The following is a 16,445-nucleotide window of genomic DNA, read 5'->3' on the forward strand; positions in this document are numbered from 1 at the left end:
ATAGGGTATACCCTTTATTAGAAAGGCAATTAGAACACCAGGGCTCTTCTCTCCTGAAATTTTGGCAAACATTTTTAGTAGGTTCACACCATCTACTTAGAAGTGTGGCAATATACCATTTCAATTGAGAAATGATCTCTGAAAACTGGACATTTTTCTTCCAGATATTGTAGATCCCTGATCTTTATTGGGGAAAGTCAAATTCACTTCTTATTTAATCTATCCTGAAATTCAATGATCAGAGAAGAGCAAAATAAGGATATGAGCTACCTGTCCTCCTCTCTATGTATTAGAAGAGATAAGTGATAATTTTCAAAATCCAACCTCCTTATCAGTTAGGGGCTTGCAAAATAAGTACCTGCATAAGTTATATCTCTGTGCTGTGCTCTGCATAAGTTATATCTCTGTGCTGTGCTTCAAGAACTTCTGTTTCTTTTTTTAAATTTTTTATTCATGTTTGTTTCTTTTTTTTTTTTGGTCTATTTTATTTTTTTTAATTTTTTTTATTTTTTATTTTATATAATTTTTTATTTTTTATAAACATATATTTTTATCCCCAGGGGTACAGGTCTGTGAATCACCAGGTTTACACACTTCACCGCACTCACCAAAGCACATACCCTCCCCAATGTGGGTACGAGAAGAATAAATGAAAGAAGATGGGATTGGGAGGGAGACAAACCATAAGTGACTCTTTGGTCTATTTTTTTTATTCATCATGACAAGTGTATTCTTCAGTCGCCACCTCCTATTTCTTCTGTCACCCCACCAACCTCCCCTCTGGTAGCCATCAATTTGTTCTTTTTTTTTATTTTTTATTTATTTTCAGCATAACAGTATTCATTATTTTTGCACCACACCAGTGCTCCATGCAATCCGTGCCCTCTATAATACCCACCACCTGGTACCCCGACCTCCCACCCCCCACCCCTTCAAAACCCTCAAATTGTTTTTCAGAGTCCGTAGTCTTTCATAGTTCACTTCCCCTTCCAATTTTCCCCAACTCCCTTCTCCTCTCTATCTCCCCATGTCCTCCACGCTATTTGTTATGCTCCACAAATAAGTGAAACCATATGATAATTGACTCTCTCTGCTTGACTTTTTATTATTGTCTTTTTTGGGGGGGTGGGCAGAGACAGTAGGGGGATGTAAGTTTTAAAAGCAAAACAACTACATGAAGAAATTTCATCTAATATCTTAATAGCATCACTTTAAACTTTTTCAGGCTTTAAGTTTGAGGGGCTATTTAACATAAATACACAATTATTAATATGGTAGGCCATTATGACCATCAAAACTATGAGCAGTCCCAGAAGTGGGTTTTCTTCTCTCTTGTATTTTATTCTTTCTTTTGAGCTAGGATGTAGGGTTCATTAGAATTTGCATTTAGGGGGCACCTGGGTGGCTCAGTGGGTTAAGCCTCTGCCTTCGGCTCGGGTCATGATCCCAGGGTCCTGGGATCAAGCCCCACATCGGGCTCTCTGCGCTGCAGGGAGCCTGCTTTCTCCTCTCTCTCTGCCTGCCTCTCTGCCTACTTGTGATCTCTGTCAGATAAATAAAGAAAAAATCTAAAAAAAAAGAATTTGCATTTAGTCTGCTTCCAATTACTATTTGTGTCTGCTCCTTGACTATATTTAGAGGATATTACTAGATGAATTAGGTTATAACATGTCATTTCCTCACTTTAACCCTGCTCCCCTAACACACATGCATGTACACCCACACACACACACACACACACACACACACTGGGATATTATTCAGCTATAAAAAAAAAAAAATGGAGTCTTGCCATTTTGCCATGACATGAATGGAGCTAGAGAGTATTATGCTAAGAGAAATAAGTCAAAGAAAGACAAATACCATATGATTTCACTCATTCGGGAATTTAAGAAACAAAACAAATAAGCGAAGTGGGGGGGGAAAGAGTGAGAGAGGGAAAACAAGATACAGACTCTTAATTAGAGAGAACAAACTGATCGTTACCAGAGGGGAGTTTAGTGGAGAGATTTGTTAAATGTGTTATGGGTTAAGGAGATGTACTTGTGATGAGCACCAGGTATTGTTTGGAAGTGTGGAATCACTATATTATACACCTGAAACTATTAGTACAGTATATGTTAACTAACTGGAAATTAAATTTAAAAAACTTCTTAAAAAACAAATGTGGGATATTGAATTTTCCCTGCTATAGACTTAAAATAAAATAAAACATTATGTTTGGTCACTTCTTTCACGTCCTCCTATACAATTTGGCTTACCATTGGACGGTCATATTGTCTGTGTGTATAATTACCCACGATGATCCAGGCACACTGAAAATCAGGATCTGAAAGACAAAAAAAGACAAAGGCAGCTCCTTGCTGTCAAGAAGCGCATAATCTATGAGAAGTGACAAATGAGTGATACAATATGACACAATATGAAAAAGGTAAGAAATATATGAACACATTAATGAAGCAGACAGAGTAGACTTTTTGTGTTTGTTTGTTTGTTCTGTTGTTCTGTTTGTTTTTCCTGAAGATGTAAGGGCATGTTAAGAATGTTCAGAGAAATATATCAATTCTGAAGATTAAGCAAAACTTTATTGGGAATATTGCTCTAATCATGCCCAAAAATTCACTCTCCAAAACTCTGTATCATTCAGTACAATTTAGGGAAAATAAATAACTAGAACGGTCATAATCTATAGAACTATTGCTTCTGTTTTTCCTTTATTAATGTTAAAGGACTTCTTTTCACTTTGGAATTGAGTGCAGTAGCTTCTTAAGGGAGCAATCATATCTTAGTTGATTTGGTATCCTTAGCACCTAATATACTACCTAAAATCACAAGCTTATGTTAAGTGTTTATTAATGAAACATAAGACAATAGTTTTTTTTCTAATTGCCTAGAAATGTATTTTATCATAATATACTAATTATAATGAAATTGTATTACAAGGCAAAGCATTTGCATATCATGGTAAGTCAGACACATAACAATTTAAGTTGTATGGGCCAGTTTTAAACTGTTGCAATTTAGAAAGAGAAGCAAAAAATTCCCTACTATCATTTCACATATTAAATTAAAGGAAAGTACCATTCAGCTTTATATTTTGTATTTGTATTTGTATTATTTTATTTTAAAAATGAGTAATGAATATCCAGCTTATTTCTAAAGGAAGAACTAGATCCCTGGATTTATATTAAAATAATGTATGATTATTGATAGAAAATAAAGTGCTAGGGGTTGTCCTAAGTGATTTATAAATGATTGCCTCATGAATCCCTATGAGTTAAACCTCTAAGTTCACATCATTAGGTAAAATTAGTAATCTTATTTAGCAGATTAAAAAGCTCAAGCCTTGAGAGGTAAGATAATGTGCTTAATGTCACACACCTCGTGAGCCACAGTTTATAACAACCCAGAAGACCTAAAAAATCTGTATTCTTAATATAGACATATATCACCAAGAAGAGATTTAGGCAATTATGCTAAGAACTATTATTACAATTTCATACATTAATATTTTTAAAAGGAGATCTAACCCAAGCCACAGTATGGAAACTAAAATATATATTTAAATTCAAGATACATAAGAAACATGGAATTACTGTTTCAGTAAATTGATTTAAGTTTTTAAATATGTGTCTTCCTGAAAGATGGACTGTAATTACAGTATATTAAGTATATACAGTATATTAAGACTGTAGAACTTAAGAACATAACTTTATAAAACTTAACTGATAGAATTCTTTCAAATCAATATTTTAACAATCCTTATACTTATTTTATAGTTTAATATTTTATTTATTTATTTATTTGACACAGAGAAAGAGAGAGAGAGAGAACACAAGTAGAGGGAGCAGCATGTAGAGGGAGAAGCATGTTCCCCACAGAATTAGGAACCCAATGTGGGGCTCAATCCCAGGACCCCAAGATCATGACCTGAGCCAAAGGAAGATACTTAACTGACTAAGTCACTCAGGTGTTCCTATCTTTATGCATATTTTAGTCATTAATTTTATTTTTCATTTACTTTTTCAGTTTTTTATTTAAATTCTCATTAGTTAACATATAGTGTAATATTGGTTTCAGGAATAGAGTTTAGTGTTTCATCACTTATACATAACACCCAGTGCTCAACAGAAGTTTCCTCCTTAATACTGATCACCTGTTTAGCCCATCACTTGCCTACCTCTCCTCCATCAACCTTCAGTTTGTTCTCTGTAGTTAAGAGTCTCTTATGATTCCCTCTCTTTTTTACACATCTATGTTCATCTGTTCTGCTTTTTAAATTCCATATATGAGTGAAATCATATGGTATTTGTCTTTCTCTGACTGACATTTCACTTTGCATAATACATTCTACCTCCATCCATGTAGCTACAAATGGTAAGATTTCATTCTTTTTGATGGCTGAGTAATATTCCATTGCATAGATATGCCATTCTTCTCTATCCATTCCTTGGTCAGTGGGGAACTGGACTCTTCCCAAATTTTGCAGTTGTGGACATCCTGCTGTAAACATTGTGGTGCATGTGCCCCTTCAAATCAGTATTTTCATGTTCTTTGGGTAAATACATAGTAGTACAATTGCTGGGTCATAGGGTAGTTCTATGTTTAACTACTTGAAGAACTTTAATATTATTTTCCAGAGTGGCTACACACAAAGGCATTCCTACCCACAGTATAAAAGAGTTCCCCTTTCACCACTCTTCCCCAACATTTGTTGTTTCCTGGATTGTTAATTTTAGTCATTCTGACAGGTGGGAAGTGGTATTTTTTTGTGGTTTTGATTTGTATTTCCCTGATGACTAGTGATGTTGTGTTGAGCATCTGTTCATCTGCCTGTTAGTGATCTGTATATCTCTTTGTTAAAATGAAAAAGGGAGGGGGGCGCCTGGATGGCTCTGTTGTTAAGCGTCTGCCTTCGACTCAGGTAATGATCCCAGGGTCCTGAGATCGAGCCCCACATCAGGCTCCCTGCTCAGTGGGAAGCCTGCTTCTCCCTCTCCCACTCCCCCTGCTTGTGTTCCCTCTCTCCCTGTCAAATAAATAAATAAAATATTTTAAAAAATCTATTAGTGTCTTAACAAAATCAAAAGACAACTGACAGAATGGGAGAAGATATTTTCTGGTCTCTTTTTAATTGGATTTTTTTTGGGGGGGGGGTGTTGATTGTGATAAGTTCTTTATATATTTTGAGTACTAACCCTTTATCAGTTATGTCATTTGCAACTATCTTTTCCCATTCTGTTGGTTGCCTTTTAGTTTTGTTGGTTGTTTTCTTCACTGTGCAGAAGGTTTTTATTTTGATGAAGTTCCAATAGTGCATTTTTGCTTTTGCAGGAGATGGACCTAGAAAGATGCTGCTTGCTGTGGTCCCATGTCAAAGAGATTAGTGTCTGTGTTCTCTAGGATTTTTATGATTTCAGATCTCACATTTAGGTCTTTCATCCTTTTTGAATTTATTTTTTGTGTGTAGTACAAGAAAATGGTTCTGTTTCATTCTTTTTGCATGTTGCTGTCCAGTTTTCCCAACACCTTTGTTGAAAGACATATTTCCCATTGGATATTCTTTCCTGCTCTGTCAAACATTAATTGACTATTTAATTTTGGGCTTATTTATAGATTTTCTTTCTTCTCCCTTGATCTATGGATCTAATATTGTGTATATACCATAATCTTTTGATTACTACAGATTTGCAATATAGCTTGAAGTCCAGAATTGTGATGCCTCTAGCTTTGCTTTTGTTTTTCAAAATTGCTTGGGCTATTCAGGGTCATTTGTGGAGTCCTACAAATTTTAAGATTGTTTGTTCTAGCTCTGTGACAAATGCTGGTGTTATTTTGATATGAACTGCATTAAATGTGGATTGCTTTGGGTAGTATAGACTTTTTAACAATATTTGTTCTTCCAATTCATGAGCATGGAATATTTTTCCATTTGTTTGTGTTCTTTTCAATTTATTTCATAAGTGTTGTATAGTGTTCAGAGTACAGATCTTTTACCTCTTTGGTTAGGTTTATTTCTAGATATTTTATAGTTTTGGTGCAATTGTAAATGAGATTGATTCCTTAATTTTTCTTTCGGCTGCTTCATTATTGGCGTATAGAAATGCAACAGATTTCTGTACATTGATTTTGCATTCTGTGATTTTACTGAATTCATCTATCAGTTCCAGCAATTTTTTGTTGGGTATTTCAGATTTTCTATATGGAGTAGCATATCATCTGCAAATGATATTTGCAGATGAAGTTTTACTTCTTCCTTACATATTTGAATGCCTTTTATTTCTTTTTGTTGTTTGCTTGCTGAGGATCCCAGTACTGTGTTAAATAACCATGGTGAGAATGGGCGTTCTTCTCTTGTTTCTAACTATAAGAGAAAAGCTCTCAGTTTTTTCTTTTTCCCATGAAGTTGAAAATAGCTGTGGGTCTTTCATATATGGCTTTTATGATATTGAGGTAGGTTCTATCTATACCCTTTGTTAAGGTTTTTTGTGAAGAATGAATGCTGTATTTGTCAAATGCTTTTTCTGCATCTATTAAGAGGATTATATGGATCTTATCCTTTCATTTATTAATGTAGTGTATCACCTCAATTGATTTACAAATATTGAACCATGCTTGCAAACCAGGAGTAAATCCCACTTGATTGTGGTGGATGGTTCTTTTAATGTACTGTTGAATTTGATTTGGTAGTATTTTGTTGAGAATTTTCCTCTCCATGTTCTCAGGGCTATGGGCCTATAATTCTCCTTTTTAGTGGGGTCTTTAGTTTTGGCATCAAGGTAATACTGTCTTTGTAGAGTGAGTTTGGAAGTTTTCCCTCCATTTCTAAGAGGAGTCACAACATTTTAAATAAAGCAAATGCATATGTTTAATATTTATATCATTGAAAATCATGAGCACGGGTGCCTGGGTAGCTCAGTTGGTTAAGCAACTGCCTTTGGCTCAGGTCATGATCCTGGAGTCCCAGGATTGACTCCTGCATTGGGCTCTCTGCTCATCAGGGAGTCTGCTTCCCCCTCTGACCTTTTCCCCTCTCATGTTCTCTCTCTCTCTCTCTCATTCTCTCTCTTGCATAAATAAATAAAATCTTTTTAAAAAAATGTTAAAAAAATGAGCACAATTATTTTTTGAAAAAGTAATTAAGTGTAGGCTAGCTCTTTAAAAATCTTTTAAATTTCCAAAACTGGACTCTAATTTCCTTAATTTTTTTTCTTACTTCCATCCTCAATCCATTATAGACAGTCTTTCATCTTCACTTTCTTTCTGAAATATCTTTTAATAAAGTCACATATTAAATATACTAATGGGAACTGAAAAATAAAATGCATATATATCATATCTCCCATACAAATTGTCAAATTATAGATTTTATCCACACAATAAGCAAGCTGGATACAATACCTGTAGATCATTGTACCTAATAACTTTAAGGTGCATATTTTATTAAACACATACAGAATATTTGCGGAAACTAACCCAAATTTCATAAAGCACATTCCATAGAATTTCCAAAGCCACCATTCTAAATATCTAAATTCAAAATGTCCAAAAATTTGAAGGTTAATAATAATAGTAATTGTATTATGTCCAATACGAGAATGTCCTAAATAAAGATATAACCTTACATATATAAACTTGTGATACATAACAAAATGAGTATCTAGGGAAAGTTTCTTCTTACATATTTATAGTAGAAAAACAAATTCTCAATATTTGAAGATGAATCAATTATGTTAAATAGAGAAGGAGGTTTTTGCACACATTCATCAAGTTCAGAAGAAGTGAGTACTAATAAATCATTATTTATAACTAAATCACGTTTATGACTACCATATATTTGGGGAAAATTAAGTAGTATTCTCTTTTGCATTATTATCAAATATGTTTATGGGCTCCATCAATTCATCATGAACTAATTCACCCTATAATAAATTCACCATTTTATTAGACAAAGAAGGATAGGCACTAACATTAGTATTAGATATGAAAAAAAAATTTAAAGTAATTGTGATATTATCACTACCATTTATAAAAGTATAAATTGCTCAACTCTTAATAAACTCAATCTCAGCTGAAAGTGTTTGGATTAGTGATATTATAGATTGATTTTTATGAAACTACAAGTAAGTTAAACTCTCAACATTTGAAAGAAGACATGAAAGTAGAGGAACAAGAGAAGGACAAGGATAGAGGCAGACAAACTGCTAGTGCAAAGGGATGACAGAATACCTTGATAGTGGCTTGGGAGTGTTGGCAATTAGGATACTCAAAGTTACTACTGAAAATGAAATATGATCAGACTCCCTGGTGGCAGCACATTTTGTGAAATATCACTCTGACATTATATCTCTTAGATTTATAAGTACTGAAAATGTCTTTGCCCTGTATAATGATAATAATGTACCCCACTGCTAATATATGTGATAATTAAGATGGTTTCAATATAAGCAGAAAGTCTTGTTTGCTTTTTTGAAACAGTATTACTATTTACATGCATTAAATATATGCTAATTTAGAATAAAATGTAATTTTTGATAATTTTTTTCAGTTCTAAGGAATGATATTTCAGCAAATCATAAGCCATTCTTATTAATTATATGAAATAATTATAAGCTATAAAAATGTAGACTCAGATGAGAGAGGCTTCTACTTTTCAACAGACATTTTATATGCTCCAGTGGAAATTTTTTTTGATTCTGGTCTTTAATAGTCCCGATTTGCTATTTGTGTCCAATGGGTTCAAACTGTGTAGATAAATGCATATGCTAAATGTGAACCCCCAAAGAGTCCATGGCTTTCTGGACAGAAAACTACTTAGTATAAAGAAAAGTACCTATAGCAGTCAGTAGTAAAGACACATCCAGATTAATTTCATTAGTCCAGTTTTCCCATTTGATACAACAAAAGTCAATATTTCTATTATAAATTATGGTTTAGAGACTTACTTAGTAATGGACATAGAGGAAAGTGATCAAATTTATGATCTTTTCCAAATGAAAAAAATAATCCATGTAAGTATTTGCATCAAGTTTAAAGATTTTTACAGGATTTCTGAAGCACATGCACAAATCACAAGTTAAGAAAACAGGCTAAGGGTGTCTGGGGGGCTCAGTCAGTAAAGCAATTGACTATTGATCTTAGCTCAGGTCTTGATTTCAGAGTTGTGAGTTCAAACTCTGTGTCAGGCTCCACTCTGGATATGGAGCCTACTTTAAAAAGAGAGAGAGAGAAAAAGGGAATGAAAGAAACCAGGTTATAAAGATTTCTGCATGAAGTCAATAATTTTGAGGAGCCTGGTGGCTCAGTCAGTTAAGCATCTGCCTTCGGCTCAGGTCATGATCCCAGGGTCCTGGGATTGAGCCCCACATAGGGCTTCCTGCTGAGCAGGGAATCTGCTTCTCTCTCTCTCTGTTCCTCCTCCCCATTCATGCTTTCTCTCTCTCCCTCTCTTTCTCTCAAATAAATAATTTTTTAAAAATTGACAATTTTATATAATTATGCATATGTATTTTAGCTGTGTATATGTGTATATATACATATTTATGAGTATTTTACATAGGCACCAATTAATATTTTATATATTGATTATTTAAATAATTCAGGAAAATATGCTTGATATTTCAAAACTATGAGTATTCTTTTTTTTAAAGATTTATTTATTTATTTGAGAGAGAGAGAGAGAGAGAGAGAGATGGCATGTTGCAGAGGGAGAGAGAGTCTCAAGACTACATAGGCCTCTGAGATCATGACCTGAGCAGAAACCAAGAGTTGAACACTTAACCAACTGTGCCGTCCAGGAACTCCAACCATGAAAATATTCTTAAGAAAAAATTTAAGCTGATTTCCTTACTGTAAAACATTTTGCTGCTTTTATTTATTTATTTTTAAGATTTTATTTGTTTACTTGACAGAGAGAGAGAGATCACGAGTAGGCAGAGAGGCAGACAGAGAGAGAGGGGAAGCAGGCTCCCTGCAGAGCAGAGAACTTGATGTGGGGCTCGATCCCAGGGCCCTGAAATCATGACCTGAGCCAAAGGCAGAGGCTTTAACCCACTGAGCCACCCAGGTGCCCTCATTTTGCTGCTTTTAAATTGATATTGACATTTAAAAATTCTTCCCCATTAAATTACAGAAATAATAAATTGTAATAAAGTGCAATTAGAGAAATAATTCATAAAATATTCTAAATTTAGTTTTCTATTTGCATGAATTCCACATCTTTAATGTCACTTAAAATTTTTGCATTAATATAACATTACTATAAATGACATTAAATTATTGCATTCAATTTAACTGAATTTTAATTTCATCATTCAAAGAAAAAATAATACAGAAAATTTAAATATTAAATTGTATGTTACTAATATAAGGATTATTGATTTTCATATAAAATGGAATTTATTTTTATATTCAAATCTTAATTTTGAATTAAGGGTTACTTACTATTTTCAAATTATCTTTTACTAAAAGGAGCTCTTAATTATACTACTTTCTTTGTTACTTCTCTTTCCTGTAGATCATAAATTACAATGGAAACTACTGCCTCTGAATTGGGAAGCCTAAATGCAATGGTTATAATTGGCTCCAAAATTTCAGGAGCCAAGTGGCTGCATTTAATCTCCAAAGGCAAGGTAGGCATAATTACCATAATGAATAACAGGGTCAAATCAGTAATTAGAGTATGGTGATTTGCAAAGACCTATGGTGTTGGCTGGTTGGTCACAGTATCCTTAAAGTGAAAGAGTTGGGCAGTCTGCTAAATTCTTATTTGATCTGTATAAGGAGAACAGTTTTAGGTCAAGTAAACAGAAGTCTAACTTGATCGTAAAACCAGATTCAAAGCCTCTCATTCAATTCTCTATATTAAGTCAGTATCAAGACACAGAACCTCTTGAATGAAGGAGAAGATGAATGCTTAAAGGAAGGATCTCACTGCTCTGTTAAATTTATGCTATTAATCTTCCTCGCTGTCTTCCCCAAAGGGACTTATGAACTTTCACAGAGTGTGCATTGGGAGAAAGAAAATGATGAAATTTTTGAAGATTACTGGACACCAGTTATTATTGACACTGATTCCAAGGGTCCCAAAAGTTCACTGTTGTCCATTAGTTACAGTAAGGTTTTGTGGAGGTCAGGTGTTCTATAGTTTTACCTCAGATCAGATCAGTTTGTGGGTCCATGAACACATCTTGTGGTTATTTCCCCCATTCTGAAATGTATAATTAGAATAGACAATTCCAGTTGTCCTGGCAGCAGTGATTGATCCTTATTTCCAAGAGGAAATTGTATGGCCACCACATAATGAAGGTGGAAGGATATGTTTAGAGCATATGAGGTAACTTAGGACAACTTTTAACATCATCATGCCCTGTGATTGAAGTTAATGGAAAACTGCAACCACCTGATTCAAGCAGGACAATCAATTGTCCATAGCAATGAGAGTTTGGGTCATACTACCAGGTATATACCATGACCATTTGGTAGTTTTATGGTTGTTTTGTGTTGATTTTTTTTTTAATTTTGTTTTGTTTTTCTTTCAGTTTTTAAGGAAACTCCATACATTTTTGTTTTGCATATCCTCATCTTTGCCAATACTTGTTGAATTCAAGATGCTATAGTTGTTTTTTTATAGCCATCTTAATAGGCATGAGGTGTTATCTCACTGTGGTCTTGGTTTGCATTTACCTGATGATTAATGATGTTAAGCACTTTTTCTTATACTTGTTGACTGTGCTTTCTTTGAAGAATTATTTATTTAAGTCTTTTGCTCACCTATGTGCTTTTTGATACTGAGTTGTAGGACTTTCTTAAGTATTTTAGATATTAATCACAATCAGATATATGGTTTGCAACTTTTTTTCATTCCATAGGTTCCCTTCTTTTTGTTGATTTTTGATTTATTGATTGTTTCCTATGCTGTGCAGAAGCTTTTTAGTTTGATGTAACCCCATTGTTCTATTTTGTTTCTGTTGCCTGTGCTTTTAGTGTCATATCCAAGAAATTACTGCCAAGACCAATGTTGGGAATATATTACCTTATATTTTATTCTAGGAGTTTTACAGATTAAGTTCTTACATATAAGTCTTTAATCCAAGTTGAATTGTTTTTATATAGGGTATAAGATATGACATTCTTTTATTTTTTAATTGTGTTTTTCATGTAATGTTCAATAATTCTGGCATTCTTTTTGAGGATGATTTTTTTATGAACTGATGAATTCTCTTCTCTGTTTCATTAGTCTATATGTTGGTTTTTATACCATATAATCCAGGATTCCTACATCTGTATATACATCTAAAAGAATTGAACTCATATCTGTATTCCCATTTTCAATGCAGCATTATTCACAGTAGCCAAGAAACAGAAACAACCTACATGTGACAGATGGGCTAATAGATACAGATAATATGATATATGTAAACAATAGAATTTTATTCAGTCTTAAAAAAGGGATATCCTGACATATGTATGAACCTGGAGGACATTTTACTAAATAAAATAAGGCAGTGACATAAGGACAAATGCTACATGACTCCACTTATATGAGGTACCTACAATAGTAAAAATTCTAGGAACAGATTAGAATGGTGCTTGCTAGTGAGTTGGGGGGAGGGAAATGGTTAAATATTTAATGAGTGTAACTTTAAAAAAAAATCAGTTATGCAAGATGAATGTGTTTAACATCTGCTATATAACATAATGCTTATAGTTAATAATACCTAATTGTACACTTAAAATGTATTAAGAGGATACATTTCATGTTCAATGTTTTTGTTAAAATAATTAAAAAAAAAAACAAACAGTAGCAGAAATCACTCAAGAAAATCATGACGTGCCTGCTGAGCAAAAAGGGAATAGAGAATGGGCAGTGTAAGAAGGTAGTTTTTAATACTAGCTAGAGCTGGGTGCCCAGTTGCAGAAACCAGGACTGTTGTTGTTATTAGTATTTCTTCTTTATTTTATTAGGAACATGCACGTGTATTAAATTATCTTTGTTTTCTTGTCTTTTTAATCACTTTATCATATAACATAATCAGTATAAACTTTTCATCATAGTAATTAATTTACAGGTTATCAAGGAGAAGTATGAACATCACTCAAAGATTTCCCATCCTCTTCTGGGGAAAGGATTAATAGGCTTTAATAATAGTACACAGGATAGATGCATCATGCTAGGCAGAAGTGTGACTTTGTTATTGTCTTTATTAGGAGATTAAGTATTATTTAAGGAGAAGTGTATGGGTGCCAAATTGATAAGGAATCTAGTGTGATGGTAAATTTTTTGTGTCTACTTGGATAGAATTAAATCCCCAATTGCTTGGTCAAGCAAATGGTACTCTGTATTTATTTTTAGCTGTGATTAATATTTAAATTAGTAAAATTTGAGTTGGCATTTACGTTCTAATGGAAGAAGACAATAAATAACAAACAACTAAATAAACTATTACACAGCTAATCATATTATTATCTCTTTGTCTCAGGCTTATTTGTTTTTGATAAGATAAAACAATAAGTTTAAATACAAGGCGTGGGGTATGTTATTATAGCAGTTGCAAGGACAAAACAGATGTCCATCACCTTTCCATATGGTCTGTTCCTTCCTTAGTCTTCAATACGTTCACGTTCCTCCTACTGCCTTTTTTATTTACGTGTATAAATCAGCTGTCAGACATCTCCCTGTGCTAGTCATTTAGACTCAAAGTGATTTCTATCAAGAACTGTAGGTATTGTCAGCTTGTCAGGAATGCCACTGCCTTCTGCTTTTCAACTTTGCAAGTGCTACTTGATTGACATTTTTAAAATTCTGTCAGCTTTTATTGCCTTTGTATGTTTTATACAGAACAGAAAAGAAGATGCAGTTCCTATGCATTTGATTGGCAAAATCACAATCTCAACAAGAAAATGTTCAATTTCATAAATCAAGTATTTCGTAAATAGAGAAAAAAGATGACAATATAGATTATAGACTCAGTTGTGAAAAGGACTTCTGGTATAGAAATTAACAGCTCTCAAACTTCCAAGTATAGATTAAAATCCTATAATGAAAAACAAATATTAAAATACATTAACTGATTTCCTTCAGTGTACAATAATGGTGTCTTTATTTCTTTCAAAGAAACAAGTTTTTTTCTTTTAATTCTATTTGATCCCATCAGAGCTAACATACAGTATTATATTACTTTCAGGTGTACAGTATGGAAACTCAACAATCCCCTGCATCACCCAGGGCTCATCAGGAGAAGTGCACTCTTTAATCTCCATTTCCTATTTCACCCATCCACCCACCTACTCCTGCCTGGCAACCATCAGTTTGTTTTCTACAGGTAAGAGTCTTTTCTTGGTTTCTTTCTTTCTCTCTTTTTTCCTTCCCTCATGTGTTTTGAGAAACAAGTCTTACTAAATAAGTGAAATCAGTAATTCACTGTGGATTCTAAAAATCTGTGAGCTAAAATAAACTATACGCCAAATATATTAGATAGGTTTTTGTTTGTTTCACTCATTAAAATATTGCAAGAAACACTGATTGTTCCAAAGACTGTTATTGCCCCTTTGGAAGTCTCACTATAAAAACATAAACTAATGTGAACCGTTACTCTTTGGATTAAGACGCCGATGTGTCAAAACTAAAAAAAAAAAGCAAAAACAAAAAATGAATCACCTGCTTATGATTATTCTAAATGAAAGTGAGAAAGATATAAGCATAATTAATTATACTAGAGTATAGATGTTCAAAATGAAAACCTATCATGGCATTTTAAGAAATAAGTAATAGGTAATCCTGAAATAAATGTTTTTATAACATAATCAGTCATAACTTTTTTCTATTTTTCAGAGTGGGTCTCTAGGTTGAAAATTCTACTGAATATCTGTGAAGGTATTTTAACTGCTTATAGTAAGTAACATAGATTCAAGATCTTTTTGCTTCAAATCTAAAAGGAGGCATGTCTATCACTGAGACATAGTGGCAAAGTGAAGGCTAGGTAATAGTTATAAAATGGGTAAGCTATCAGTTAAACAATGAAAAATTAAGCTTATTGGAAATGAGAGCAGTGATAATGAATGCAAATATTCCATGTTCCATAATATAAATAAATATAAATATAAATAATATAAATATAAAATAAAAATATTTTATTTTTTACTATGTAGTGAATAAATTATGTAAATAGTAAATAAATTATGTAAAATATGTAGAATAGTGCATATGCTACATTATCAAAATTTACGAAGATAGATATCAATTATGGTAGAATTCAAATTAATTTTAGGTGTATAGTTCTCTAATTAGAGACGAATTATAGATTGCCAATTCAAAAATCATAAATAAAGGATGCCTGGGTGGCTCAGTTGATTAAGTGACTGCCTTGGGCTCAGTTCATGATCCCAGGGTGGTTGAGCCCTGAGTCAGCCTCCCTATTCAGTGGGGAGTCTGCTGCTTCTTCTCCTGTTCCCATGCTTGTGATCTCTCCGTCAAAGGAATAAATAAAATCTTTAAAAAAATCATAAATTGTATGAAAAAATAAGCAGAAAAGTAGAGCAAACAAATGGTAAATTTAAATTACATATACATATACATTTGTGCTGCAATCAGTTTATGTAAAAATTCTCAGTTCCTCATTGTTTATTTCATTGTAGTTTGCTGGTTGACAGCAATGGCTCTATTTCAGAGAACTGGTGGGTTTGAGTCTACTCTGTTGTGTGTTCTCATTCCTGGTTACAGGTTAAAAAAGGAATCTCCTATCTAGGCAGACACACAAGATGACTATTATAATGACTCCTTCCATATTCTATGTGTCAAAGCAAGTCACATGACCCAAACATATAAGTAAGGAAAGGAAATATATGATTTTCTTGGGAGTTACAGGAGGGAGGAGCGAACTTTTCTAAAAATAGTATATTTGGTCACGAGCTGCTGTGTTAGCCACATATACTTGGATTCTGTTCTATATGAAAACAAATCACTTGAAAACCAAGGAAGATATCCCAAAAGCTTCAACCAAATAAAACACATAGCTCAAAGTCCTTGATATTTCAGTAATTTCTACATCAGCTCTAGATGAGGTTTTCCTTGAATTGTAAATTTAAGAGCAAAAGGGAGTCAAGGAGAGAGAGAGACATAAAGAGAAGGAAGCCTCGAGGGATGGAAGGAAGGGAAGAAGGGAAAGAAATATTCAATGCAAGGTAATGGATCAGGGATCTATTACTAAAGGGAAAGAATGGAAATCACGCTGCAGATAGCTGTAGAAATTTTGAACTGCCTTGAGTGGACCCTTTATTACTGCCTGGGAGTAGCTTACCGGGCCACTATTCTTTATTGGTTTGGACCCTATTGTCTGAGTGTTTCTATTTCATCATTATCATTTGGATGCATTTGAAAAAAGCATTTAAAAATATCCCCTCCTTGTTGGCTGGTATCTTTCTCAATCAGGTTTCTGTTCATAAAA

The 16,445-nt window shown here is 33.4% G+C and overlaps 1 long non-coding RNA gene across 1 annotated transcript; it reads left to right on the plus strand.

Annotated features, from left to right (window-relative positions):
* Positions 1–2,341: 2,341 nt before the first annotated feature.
* On the plus strand, positions 2,342–14,894 carry LOC309862997. Its single transcript, XR_014310838.1, has 4 exons — positions 2,342–2,431; positions 10,517–10,631; positions 14,187–14,324; positions 14,834–14,894. It is a non-coding gene; the product is annotated as an uncharacterized lncRNA (long non-coding RNA).
* The last annotated feature ends 1,551 nt before the right edge of the window (positions 14,895–16,445 follow it).

The sequence above is a fragment of the Mustela nivalis genome (assembly GCF_964662115.1).
Source record: "Mustela nivalis genome assembly, chromosome: 4".
Classification (NCBI taxonomy): Eukaryota; Metazoa; Chordata; class Mammalia; order Carnivora; family Mustelidae; genus Mustela; species Mustela nivalis.